At 36.2% G+C, this 14709-nt stretch overlaps 1 non-coding gene across 1 annotated transcript; it reads left to right on the top strand.

Annotated features, from left to right (window-relative positions):
• The first annotated feature begins 14115 nt into the window (after window positions 1-14115).
• LOC132185974 (small nucleolar RNA R71) lies at window positions 14116-14223 on the top strand. The gene has a single exon (XR_009440660.1). It is a non-coding gene; the product is annotated as a small nucleolar RNA R71 (small nucleolar RNA).
• The last annotated feature ends 486 nt before the right edge of the window (window positions 14224-14709 follow it).

The following is a 14709-nucleotide window of genomic DNA, read 5'->3' as shown; positions in this document are numbered from 1 at the left end:
ACGTGTCACTGTCGACACATCAAAAATCTGGGATTTTTGACATCCCCCTTTTTAACCGTTGCTAAACGTCAAAAGGGGTTTTTGACGTGTCAATACCATTGACATGTCAAAAGGGGTTTTTGACGTGTCAATACCATTGACATGTCAAAAGGGGTTTTTGACGTGTCAATACCATTGACATGTCAAAAACCTCTAGTCAGAAATTCTCACAATTTTTGTAGTGACTCTCAATTCTCCATGTTGATTAATCCAAAAACCTATGAGGGGGTTCTTTTGTCACTCTATTGAGCCCAAGACTCGGTCATTCAAATTGACTTAAATAAAAAATTCATACCACATGCATATGATGATCAAGAACATTCATGTGAGCAATTCAATAACATAGAAATAATCAAAGTTAACTATCCAAAATATAATCGTGGCAAAGGCGCCTATATTGAAATCCTAAAGAGACTTGATTAGGGCTTCAATAGAGCCCTAACTAAAGTATTAGCTACACATAATTTTGATGGAAATCATCCTCATAAATAAAAATAAAAAGGAAAAGAAGAAAATCCGAAAAACCCTTCTAGCCTCCAAATCTTCTCCCAAAGCTTGTGTCTGCTTCTCTCTCTCCTCCTCCTCAATTTGGATAAATTGAGGGTCTATTTATAGAGTTTTAAACAACCCTAGACATTCTTGTGTAGCATAACAACTCAAAAATCGAGTTGTGTTGTGATAAGCGCCGAATGTTACACATTCAAACCCCTTAATTTACATATGTTAATTCCTTAGCATTGTTATTTGTTTGATTTTGTTTTGTTTTTGTGTTTCAGGTCTCATTTGACAAACCATTGGAAAATGGGCTTAAAAGATCAAAAGCTGAGCATTCTGGATCTAGGATCGAGCGCAGCACTCTTGGGATTGAGCGCACCTGCGCTCGAGTGTCTGCGACCAAGGATCGAGCGCATACTTGCGCTCGCGCGCACACCAGCTAGGCTCGAGCGCACTGTGCTCGAGCGCACCAAATCTTGGATCGAACTTACACGGGCGTACAGTGCACAGCAAGACTCCTTTTCCAGCTTGGGCTTGGTTTTCAGTCTCCCAATTGGACTGGGAGATTGACTTCCGACTTTCTGAGTATTTCTAGGGTTTTAGAGTTTTCCAATTCCCTATAAATAGGGCTCTAAACATTGTAAACAGACACACTGCTTCTAGAGCAAAAGAAATTTATTAAAATAGTCTGTGGAGCTTAGGAGATCATGAGCAGCTAAACCCAATTGTGGGGTATTGATGTAGCCCTTTCCAAGCACAATGGTTTGATTGTATTTAATTTCTAATCTTTCAATTTATGCATGTTGATTGTATAACTCGAGGATTGCTACAATTGATTTCTGTTCTTCATATTAAATGCAGTTGTTCTTTAAATTCCAATTCAATATTAGTAAAATTCTTATCATGTCTTAGAAATTATTTTACTATTATTGAACTCAAATCATTCTTATTTTCTGTGATTATAAGAATGATGGTTATACAATGGTTCTTAATTGGCGTGCAATCAATAGGGTTAGATCGGCCATGCCTAGGGAAGACGGATCGTACTACACCCTAGTTTAGTGTAATTTAGGTAGATGGTCCGTGCCAATCGAAGATGGGTTATGCTATTCCGTTGATTGTATGAAATTATTTTTATATGTTTTATTGTTGCAATTATAACATGCATAGAATGAAATGCTAGAATTAAATATGGTTAACCATTGATGTGCGGATTGTGGTGAAGTTAATACCCTACTCTCTCTCTCATACATTTACTTCTTTTATTTTCGTTTATTTTATGCACTTCAAATTCACACAAACAAATCATTCACTCTTAATTAAGTTGATTTTAATCTTTTAAATTCTGATAATTAAACCCCTGCAGTCCTTGAGGTTTGACACCCTCAATATAGCCCTATCCTACGGGATTCGTTCTATTGCGAGTGGTAATTTTTATAATTGATATTTTTGGTCACAAAAATACCACATCAAGTTGGATTCTAGACTTGTAAACCATTCAAAAACCTGTCAAACTATGTTCTCTACTAGCCAGCGCACGATTGCGCTCTATCGCAGGTGGGGCGCTTGAGCGCATGACTGCATTCGATCCTGGTTTCTTGTGCGTTCGAGCTTAAACTAGCATGCGCTTGATGCCAGGTCTCTAGCTTTTCCAGAAAATGTCTTTTAAGTCTGAAACTTGCTTTAAAATCCTAAAAATTCAAGAAAATACAAAAACAACACAAAACATCAACTGAAAACAAAAGTAAGTGATTAATATATGTGAATTAAGGGGTTAGAATGTGTAACATTCAGTACTTATCATTTGGGTATTGGCAATGACAATATAATAGGAAGACTTTACTGTCAAGATATAGAATCATCTTTGATGCCAACATATTTTCATAAAATACTTTCTGGCTTTGCTTTCACTTCATAATTCCTAACTAAAGTTAACAGATGTCTCCCATCCTTAGAAAAACTGTTAAATATATTGAAGAAAAGAGGGAAGAAAGAACAGAAGCATATAATGGTACTACATTGTATTAAAACTGATTATATGAAGTAATACAGATATCTCTATTCATAGAGAGGTTATGAGTGATGAGCAAGTAAACCTAGTAAACTAAGGAAAGATAAACCTAGTAGACTACGGAAACCATAGATTACAAAAGGAAAGAAATAGTTGTATAATAATATCAAATATATTCTTAACATCCTCCTTCAAACTCAAGGTGCACGCTTCAGTTTGAGAAAAAGAAATGGAAAGAAAGAGATTTTTTTTTTTTGGATCTTCAAAAAAGTTGCCAGAGTGGAAGCCAGAGATTGGCAGCCAGTGGTGGTTGGTGGAAGGTGTAGGTGGCAGTAGGCTGTGAAGGACTTGGGCCATTGAAATGGACCTAAGACTAGGGCTTGATATTCTTAACATCCCCCCTCAAACTCAAGGATTTTGGGAAAGAGAAAGAGTTTTCTTTTTTCTTTTTTTCTTTTTTAATTTTTTTTTTTTAATTCTCCAGAAAAGCTGTTGTGCCAAAAAAGTTGCCGGAATGACGCCATAGAAATCGCTAGAGACCAGTGGCCTACTTATAGAATAGTGGATTGGGCCGCTGTAATGGACCTTGACTGAATTGAGCCACGCATTTAAGGGGGAGCTTGGTTCACTTAGTGGTAGTTTGACTTGAAAACCATATACTAGTAATGGACTAGCTGACCAGGTCCACTGGGTAGAGAGAAAATGGTCGTATTTGGCTAAAAACCCCTAGAGCGTCTCACCTTGTCGGCTAAACTAAGAGAAAAGGACCAGTTGAAGGGGCTAGTCACACTCGAAAACCCCTGGACTGTTGAAAGGATCGGTCTAACCCAAAAATTTGAAAATAGTAATGGATCAATGGCCTAGGAGCGACGAAAGTGATCGGTGATGACAACGATTAGCAAGGCATAAGTGGATCAGTTGAAAGGGGCTTGAAAATTTGAGTAGGAAACACGTGGTCAACCCTAGGAGATGTCAAAGTCAAAGTCAAACAAGACTCTCAAAGCCAAGCCTAACAAGGTGCTGATGTGGCAGACGAGTTGAAGTGGCAATGTGTGGTGACATGGCATGGCACTGAGTGATGTGGTAGAGGTGCTGCCATGGCAATCTCTCTGGTGACACGTGGCTGTAGGAAAAGAGCAACAAAACTCTCAGTGTGTGTGCTACACACGCTTTCAGGTGGAGCTGCTATGGCGCATGAAGCCCAAGCGTAAATTCTTTTACAGGGGCGTGGGGGTGCGTTTGAGGGCCGTTGGAGGCAGGCTGAATAGAATTGTGGCGGCCAATGGAGGTTCTTCTGAATGGTGTGGCAACAAAACTAATCGAAAGAAGGCGGTGGCACGTGGCAAAACGCTGCATAATTTACCAACCAGAGTTCATCATTAAATGGCATAAGTACTATTTGCATTTTTACTTACTAAGTCTTTAGACTTATTCCTTGTATTTTCCCCCCACCATTATGTATAAATTGCGCGGTTTAGCTAGCTTAGCAAATGATGAATTCGGACAACCAACTTGTTGTAGCGAAGGACCTAATTCAAGTCATCTTTGAGGATCTGGACCCAGTGTGGCTCAAATTCATGTGAGACGATGGAGTATCCACCCGATTGGAGATGATTGAGATTGTAATTATATTAGCTTTACTTTGGTTTAGGCATTGATGTTATTTCTTGTGGTCTGTAATATTTTGGTGACTGGTCGTTGACCGATACATTTAAGTATCTATCTATGTTATGATGCTTTCTTATTAATCTAGTTATTGTGGTTGTGATTTTAGTTATTGCTATCTCTATCCTGTAGTTAAAAGTCTTCCAATGTACTCTCTCCTAAAAGGTGTTATGATCCCTGAGTCTTGTTTTGTGAGAGACAAGGCTGGGAAGCGAACCATGGACTCAAATACCAATTAATTGATTTCCGTGGGACGATATACACAGAGCATTAAGCATATCAAGGATGAGGACTCTGTTTACATAGCAGATCCCATATATTTTGACTAGATGAGTGAGCTTCATTGGTTCGAGCATAGGCCTTAGGCACTCGAACCTCACTCCATCAAGGTACATGATTTCCATCCAGGTTTATTTTTTCCATTGTTGTTCTGGCCTTTTACAGTTTGATTATATTTTGACAATAATGCACTACAATTGACTGGTACTAGATTGAAGTGTCACTTCGTTTTGCAGGACTAGTGATTTTAGACTCAAGTTTGGGGGTATGATTTGCCCCACATCTGCTAATTCAGGTATTCCTATCATCTTGCTCTTGTTTTTCAGTTCTATACACACATTGGAGACGATATGTGATTCAAGTTTGGAGGTATGGAAGAACAAAACATTGTCCCATATTTTTGTTATGTTATTCTTAAGCATGTGATTGAGCTTTAAGTTTGATTAGAATTTTATTGGTGGGCTTAAAGTTTTGAACACATGATCATGTAACTAAGAAATTTGACTCTTGTTATTTACTTTTGAAAACATGAGATGCTTCTCGTTTAAATTTGATTTACCATGAGCACACTGGCACATGTTTATGAGGCATGAAATTTGAGACCAATTATGTTTGTTTTTAATATCTTGAATACAGTTGGGTGGCTTATTGGATGAATAACATTGGGATATATATATATAAAGTTGATTGAGTTTGAGTTTTCCACTGAGTAACTGGACCTCTTGTCTCATTAAATAGTGAGTGTTCACGTCAAAATGTGAGAAATTTGGTTTGATTGATAACATGCCTAGGTTAGCTTCGTAGTCTTTTTGACTTGAGTTAGTAAGTCCATAGGGGTGTCTTTACACCTAATGCCCTAAAACCATTTGGTTTGGGAGTGATTGACTTAACATTCAAACAAAAACAAAATTTATGCCTTGGTTGTTTCATTTGATATGAAGTCCAATAAATTATAAGATGCTGAATTATTTATGTTAGAATTATTTTCAAGCTTCATAATTATGTGTTTGTTCATTTTGCATTAAATGCAATCATACATCCCACGAAAAAAAGAATTAGTTATTTGTTTTTCAGTTTAGTTTCAATCATGTATTGATAAGGGACTAGCAATATGTAAGTTTGGGGGTATGATAAGCGTCGAATGTTGCACATTCAAACTCCTTAACTCACATATATTAATTCCTTAGCACTGTTATCTATTTGATTTAGTTGTTGTTTGAGTGTTTTCAGGTTTTTAATAAAAATGCAAAAAATTCCATTTATTTTGGGCTAATAGCACATTTTGAAAGGACCTATATGATGTGATTAAGTTTAATCAAATGAAGAAAATAATTAAACCGCAATTTCTCTAATTGGAGTTAAAATCAGATTGGATTAAATTTTGGATTCTGCACACATCTCAGTATTTTGACCATAACTTTCAGCTCAAGAATCAGATTGAGGCGAAATTAATGGCATTGGAAATCTAACTCAAAATAATATAATTCAATGTAAAATAAGATTTTCCTACTTCGGACGTTTGCTATACAAAAATCGTCTTGTAATGTAAGGACAAATATTTGGACAAATTCTATTCCTATTTGTACTAGGATTTCTTCCTAATTGGACTAGGAGACTGAAGCATGATTTTTCTGGGATTTCTAAGGCTTCTAAGATTTTTTTTTATACCTTAGAAATAGGTCTCTAGGTTTTGCATAGAATGTGTGCTTAGTTTTAGACAAAAAATATCTTCTTGGAAGCTTGAAGAGTTGATGAGAAGATGAACATGGCTGGAGACCATTCTAGCACCACCATAAGCAGCTAAATTTATAAGAGGGTGTTGATGTAGCCCTTTCCAAGTAACAATGGTTTAATTGTATTTTTAATTTAAGAATTTTCTATATGCATGATGGTTGTATAACTTAGAGATTTGGTTTTAAAGTTTATACGCAATCATTATTAAATTTTTCTCTTGTCTTAAAAAACTTTTTATCTTGGTTGATCTCAATCCTTCATATTTTCTGTGATTATATGAATGATTGTTATACAACGGTTTTAACTAACACATGATCAAGAGGGTTTGATAGTCCATGCCTAGGGAAGTCGAATGATTCTACACCCTAGGTTAGTGTAATTTAGGTAGACAATTCATACGACCCGAAGATGAGTTTTGCTTAGTCCTTGATTGCATGTAACTGATTAAGCGATTTGATAGTCCATGCCTAGGGAAGAAGGACCGTACCGCATCTGGAGGTTAGGTAAACAGTCCATGCCAATCGAAGATGGATTATACTTATTTCTTAATTATAGTATTTTCTTGACTACTCGAGTGAGACGAGCCCTATATCATGCATGGTATCAATTTTCTTTATTAATTTATGATTGACCATTGTTATGCGATTAATGGTGAAATCAACCCATATTCTTTCTCTCATTGTTATTTATCTTTATTTTTACTTTTATTTTTACTTTTATAAAAGAAAAACAAAACAATCATCTTTTGAATTAAGTTATATTTGATCTTGATAAGCTTAACAACAACACCTACGCAATCCTTGAGGTTCAATATAGCCCTATCATACAAGGATTCATACTATTGTCAGTGCTATTTTTATTATTGATATTTTTGCACACAAAAAGACCACATCAAAGCGTTCGGTCAACCTGGACAGGAGAACTTGGTTTGTAAATTGAATAAGTTACTTTATGGGATGAAGTAGTCTCCAAGACAATCGTATAAGCGGTTTGACTCCTACATGATTAGAATTGGATACATGAGATGTGAATATGACTGTTTTGTGTATGTAAGGAGCCTTGATGATGGCTCATTTGTTTTTCTGTTAGGGTACGTGGATGATTTGCTTATTGTAGCTATGAGTATAGTGGAGGTCAACAAGCTAAAGGTTTTCTCGAGTAGAGAATTTGACATGACGGATTTGGGTGCAGCCAAGAAGATTCTTGGGATGGAGATTCGTAGGGACAGGGATGCCAAGAGATTGTGGCTATTTCAAGCTGGCTATTTGAAGAAGATGTTGGAGAGGCTTAGCATGGATAATACGAAACCAATGAGTACACCTTCAGCGAATCACTTCTATTTGTCTACCTCATAGTGTCCAAAGGCAGTTGAAGAAACTAAAGACATGTTTAAGGTCCCATATATGAGTGCAGTGGGGTGTTTGATGTACGCTATGTTATATACCAAGCCAAATTTGCTAATACAATCAGTGTGGTGAGCAAGTACATGGCAAATCCAAGGAGACAACACTAGGATGTAGTCAAATGGATTTTCAGATACTTCAAATATACTACAGACTATGACATCACTTTTGTCAAACATAAGGGTGATTTGTCAATTGTGGGGTACGTGGATGTAGATTATGCAGGGGATTTGGATGATAAGAGATCGACCACAGGTTACATGTTCACTCTTGTAGGAGGACCCATTTGTTTGTGGTTTATGATGATCCAATCCACGGTTGCAATGTCCACGACAGAGGCGGAGTACATGGTGGCGGCTAAGGTTGCAAAGGAAGCTTTGTGGCTCACAAGGTTAGTTAGGGAGCTAGGTATTCAGTAAGTGGAGTTCCATTGTATTGTGACAGTCAGAGTGCCATTTACTTGGCAAAGAACCAGGTGTATCATACGAGAACCAAGCATATTGATGTGAGGTCTCAAAAGATCAGGGACTTGGTTGTTAGAGGTGAATTGTTTCTTAAGAAGATTCACACTTCTGAGCATACAGCAGACATATTTATGAAGCCTGTTATCGTAGACAAATTCAAGCATTGCTTGGACTTGACAAATGTCTCTAGGTGCTAGAAAGGAGAGGAGAGAAGGGTGATCCCCAAAACTATTAGTTCAATGTGAAGGCCCAATACTTGATTATCTTCGAAGAGGTGAATACTCACCAAGGTGGAGATTGTTCGAACAAGTGGCTTATATGCTCTCAGGCATAGAGAGAGATACTGAAACTACTGGCCCATTAGGTGTAATTAGGTTTATGTGGGCCTGGGGACAAATAGGTTGTGAAGGGTATTTTGGGGTTTTCTAAAATACTTACAATTAGGGTTTTCCAATAAGAATGTTAAGTTGTAACCCTAAATTATTAAATTGTAAAATATAGCTACACTCTCTTGTGGACGTAACCATATTGCCGAACCATGTAAATTTGTGTCTTGATTTTTCTCTTCATCTCACTATTTTCGATTCCATATTATTCATCATTGTTGTGCACAGTAACAATTGTGTCGAAGTGAACTTCACTTCACATTTCTCTCAAGATTGAGAGTCAACGCTATTAGTAGTCATGAGTTCATGTTATTAATATTGATAGTCATTATGATAGAACAAGAACTCATGTGGTTCGTTCAATACATTGTAATCACACAAACATATCTATCAAATCTCTAGTACTTCACATGATCAAGATAAATCATCATGATTGATAAGTTATAGTCTTATCAAATGTAATGTCCAATTATATTAAGAGATAAATGCAAAATTAGTCTCTATGGTTGGCCTAAATTACAAATTACTTCTTGTGGTATAAAAAATAATTTATAAATTCCCGTGGTTAGCCTAAATTAGAAATCACTCACCGTGGTATAAAAATAATTTATAGGTCCTTAGGGTATGTCAAAATAAGAGTTTACTCACTGAAATCAATTTTCATTTAGTAACTTTACAAAATCTATTACACTTTAAAAAATGACGACTATGATTTTTCACATCAATTTAGGATTCTAGCTAAGATTATATATTAGCTCACTCCATGTTATACTGCTACCGTAAATTAACCTAATCTCCTCAATCGCTTCACAGAATGCAACAGTCAAATTCTCTCAAAATGCTCCCAAATTGTAGCGAGGAAGATGAAAATTATGGAGGGTTATGCACGGAGTAAAATTTTGGGGATAGAAGAGAATAGGTTAACTTACTGTAGCAGTATGACGTTGAGTGAGGGTTGATGTGTAATCTTAGTTGTGTCCTAAAATGGCGTAGAAAATCCTAGTTGTCATTTTTTAAAGTTAAAAATTCATAATATTATGTGTCGTGTTTTTAGTGGGTATGACGTGACAAAGGAATGAATTATGTTAAGTTACTTAACGAAAATTGATTTCATGTAGCAAACTGTTATTTTGCCCTACCTTAAAGACATAGAAATTATTTATTATACCACATGTAATGATTTGTAATTAAGGCCAACTATAGAGGCCTATAAAAAATTTGTTATACCACATGGAGTTATTTGTAATTTAAGCCAACCATATGGACCAATTTTGCATTTATCCCTTATATTAATGACTACGAACAACAGTTTATAAGTTACATTGTTTATGGTTTAAGATCTTTTGTATGATAATTTTATTAACACACCTTAAACCATATTCAATATATCTTAAGAGCTTACTTGTATACGATAAACAATAATCAATTGATGCTTACAAGTAAACAATAATATGCCCAATAGGTAAGTCTATTTTTTTTTTTTTCCAGACGTTGCTTTCCAAGAGATGATATTTCTGGAGTGTCACCATCGAGCATATTGACAATGAGACACTTCCATTTTCTACAGATATAGGGTGGCACACGAATACGATATCACGATTCAAATTTTGCTGCCAATTAGGTAAACGGCTATAAGTATGTAGTTTGATTTGATCAAGGTAAATGAACTAAGGTGCAGACTGTTGTGCCAAATATTACCGAAATTAATAGATAATATTTAGTACGTTTTACTCGCAAGTGCACAAGATCAAACGATAGTATAGTGCAACAAGTACGAGATCGATCCCACAAGGATTGTTGATTTTGTTTTAAAATTGAGAAAAATATTAACTTGTCACTAAATTAATATTATGAAAATGAAATAAAAAGATATAAAGATAAATATAAAGGTAGGGCTTTGATATCCACCACTAATTATGCTCAATTAATATAACAATATGTCAATGATCCAATCATATGATGAATACCTAATATTTGCCAACCTAAGAGCATGGGTGTATACTCTTTAAGCTATTGATTTTCCTAAGCAACGAGTTAGGCATCGGTGTATACTCTAACTCTTTTCTTTCTCAAAGGATTTAGCATGGGTGTATACTAAGTTGTTCTTTAAGAAAGCATAAATCTATGGAAATCGACCAACACACGGAACCTAGGGCATGGGTGTATACTCCCGGTTTTCCATGTTGACTAACCCAAGAATCCGGTGTGGATATCTTTTGTTACTCTTATTAAACCCAAGACTCAGTCATCCAAATTGATTTAATTAACTAATCCATACCAAATGCATATAATGTCCAATCACATACATATGAGGAATTCAAGAAAACTGGAATTCACCAAGTTAAGCAACACAATATAATTATCACAAAGGCGCCAATATTGAAATATTAAATAAACATAATTAGGGCTTCAATCTAGCCCTCCTTAAGAGTTAGTTATAGATAATAAAAGAAAATGGAAAAGGTAAAGAAAGAACCGAAAGGTAGCCTCCAATTCCTCTCCCAAAGTTGTGTCATCTCCCCCCCCCCCTCCCCCACTTTTTTTTTATTCTCAAGGTTTATAGGTCTATTTGTACGGCTTTAAAAGTCCTTGTTACATTAGTAAACCTAGAAAATTCGTAGGGTTTTATTCCTATTACATGTGGGAGTTGGAAAACCCTAATATGGAAATACTAACAGTCAGGCCGCCTCTTGATGTGTCACCTGCGCACAGGTGCGCTCGATTACACGTCTGCGATCAAGCCTCTTCTGTTGTGCACTGGATCGCACATGGCCGCTTCATGCTTTGTCTTCTTTGGTAGTGCGCTCGATTGCAGGGAGCTAGCGATCGATCGCACTGTTAGGGGCTCCAACTTTTCCCATTTTCTCTCTTTGAGCTCAAATCTTCCAGATTTACTTCATTTTCTTCCAAAAGCCTACAAAAACAAAGAAAACACATAAAGGAATGAAAATGGCATGAATTAACTAAAACTAAAGGATTAAAACATGTAAGTTAAGGGCTAAAAATATGAATATTTTAGAACTTAACACACCCCCAAACTTACATATTGCTAGTCCCTTAGCAATACAAAACTAAAAACTAAACGGAAAAACAGAAAGCAAAAGACAAATCCATCTTTCGTGGAATGTACGATTGCATTTAGCGTATGCCACAAGCCTTTTAAACCCCTAGGCATTCCCTAAAGGACAAGTGAAGTCTCGGTAGAGTTTTTCAGAAATGGTACCCACAAACATCATGCACAGTTCATGTTATTCCAAAAATTAAAGTATCACTTCAAGATCATGATTTTCATTCATTAGCAAGCTTAAAAAGATGAACTCCATCTTCACAATGAATTGGAATCTCAATGCTCAATTACTTACAAAGGACATGCTAAAACATCACAAGTTTGAAAATGGTGTAAAATGAACTACTACAAAATTACGAGGCTTCCAAGTATTTCCAATGTGTAATGTCTCCATATCTTGAAGTTCACTGAAATTCCTATTAGAACGAACAACAATGGCATATATATTTTTTTATTTTTTATTTTTTTAGTCAGGTTGTGCAATGCTTGGTTCCCTTAAGCTTTCTAATTGACCCATGTAACGAGTGTTAAGTCAATGACTCCCGAACCAGATGGCTTTAGGACATTAGGTGTAGAGACACTCCTAGGACTTACTAACTCGAGTCAAAAAGGCTACGAAACCAAACTGATCATGACATTAACCAAATCAAAATTCTTCACCTTTTGATGTGAACACTCAATGCTTTGAGACAAGAGGTCTAGTTACTCAGTGAAAAGCTTATCAATGATCATATATATATATATTTTTTTTTCTTTTTTTTTTTTTTATCACACACATATATATATACACCAAAGTATCCATCTAATAAATCATCCAGTTTCACTCAAGACATAGAAACACACACATCAGACTTCATGTCATACTCCACAAATTATGTGCTAATGTGCTTGAGTGATTAGATCAAGCATGTTATTTTTCAACTGTCCTAAGCAAGTAACCAAACTAACAAATTCTCTCATCAGATCATGTGTTCAAAATTTTAAGCTCACTGATGAATTCAAGCCATAATTCTTTCAGGTTAACCAATTTTTTAAGGTAAACATGAACATGCATAATTTTTTTTTTTCTTCTTCTTTCTTTTCACAAACAACAAAAATAAAATAAAACTATTTTTTTTTTTTTTTCATAAACAATAAAAATAATAATAAAATAGAACTGGGACAAAGTGTTTGTAAAGTATCTCCTATACCCCCACACTTAAATTACACATTGTCCCCAATGTGTCTATAACAAGGAAAGAATTTACTCGGGAGATGGACGAACTGTTTGGAATAGTATGGCTCATAGCACACCCCCCAAATTTTGAATTGAAGCACACTTGTCCTTGCAAAACACTAAAGTAACAAAGGAAAACATAAATAAAATAAAACAAACACAACAAAATAGAATAAAATCAAAATAAAACAAACAAACAAAAATAAAAAGGATATGATGTGGGATGCCTCCCATGAGCGCTAAGTTTATCGTCTTCAGCCACACTGTGGCACTTTAAACTTGAAGCACCAATCTTTCCTTCTCTTGCACCAAAGGGAATGAATCTTTTCTATTGCAAGGTGATTTCAAATGTCTGTATATCGGGGTAGACCATTCTGAGTCTTCTCAAACGGTTTCTCATCCGGAACGGAATCATGAACTGGAATAAAATAAGAAGAAAACTTAGGGAGCTTTTCTATCTTGAGGTCCTCAATTTGCACATCACATAACCTTAGATGACTTCTCTCTTAGACTCTTGGTAATTCGGGAATAGGAGCTGATGTTGAAAAAGTCTCAGTGCTCTCTTCCTTTTCACAATGTGGTTCCTGTAGAACCTCAATTTGCTCCTCCTTCCTCTCTTCTCCTTGATTTTCAACTGCTTCTTCACTCCTAAATGTGGTAATTGCTTGCTCATGATGGTAAGTGCACTCTTCCTCCATGTATTTTTCATTAGGATTGGCAACAAACTGACTTTGACACTCTTCTTCGTTATATTGTTGAGGCCAATTGACGGGAGGTGGCACCTCTTCATGAGCTTCTATCTTGGCAGCGTATTCCAATAGTTGCATATTGGCTTCATTGTGGCTAAGAAAGGAGTATGATTGACCATGGAACTGTGGAGATGGCTCCTCTTCTTGGTGTTGTGAAGGCCAATAGATGGGAGATGGCTCCTCTTCATGATATTATTGTTGGGACCAATTGATGAGAGATGACTCTTGATCTGCAATTGAAAACATGGGACAAGTCTTAGTGGTGTGGTCAATATGGGAACATATGGCACATACCTCGACTTGTTTAACTTGTTGAACAGGAGCACTGCTAGTCATAGCTTTCATGAGCATGTCCAGCTTTTTCACCATGGCAGCCATTTGAGCCTGAATTCCTCCATTGGTGCTCTCTTCATATATGCCTTTTCCTTTGAGTCCTTGTCTCCCTTTAGATGTGAATTGTTGGGAGGTCTCACTTAAGGTCTCAAAGAGTTCTATGGCTTCCTCACCGCTTTTCTCCATCAACATGTAACCACAAGCTAAATCTACAAGACTCTTGTTAGGATCATTTAAACCCTCGTAGAATGCCATTACCTGATCGTCTTGAGATATATTGTGATGAGGGCATCTGAGAAGTAGCTCATTAAAGTGTTCCCATGCCTCGAAAGAAAATGTCTCCATCTCTTTGTTGGAAAGCCATAATTTCCCTTCTCAATTGCCTTGTCTTTCGGGTTGGGAAAAATTTCTTTAAGAACTTTGTGGCCATCACATCCCAAGTATGAATAGAACCTGTGGCCAAAGAATTGTACCATATCTTAGCATTATCTTTTAAAGAAAAAGGGAAGAGGATTAACCTAATTTCTTTTGGAGTTAAACCCTGAACATTTTGAGTCCTGCAGAGATCATAGAATTCTTGAATATGCCAATATGAGTTCTCTGTAGGTGTGCCTTTATAGTGTGGACTCATATTGAGCAGCAGAGATAAATCGTAACTGCTCTGCACAATGGGCTGGAAATTAATGCATGATGGCGGGTTGACGATCTGGGGACTGAATGAACTTTTCATAGGTCTTCGCACTGGAGGTGTATTGTTTCTCAGCATGATTAAAAAAAAAAAAAAATTAAATAACAAAAGAAAAATAAAAACAAAAATAAAAGAAATAAATCAGATCTGTAATTAAAACAGTTTCTGTGCTGTTGTCTG

Source organism: Corylus avellana, chromosome ca6 (assembly GCF_901000735.1).
Source record: "Corylus avellana chromosome ca6, CavTom2PMs-1.0".
Lineage (NCBI taxonomy): Eukaryota > Viridiplantae > Streptophyta > Magnoliopsida > Fagales > Betulaceae > Corylus > Corylus avellana.
The sequence above is the reverse complement of the archived record's forward strand: the minus strand, read 5'-3'. Positions and strand labels throughout refer to the sequence as shown.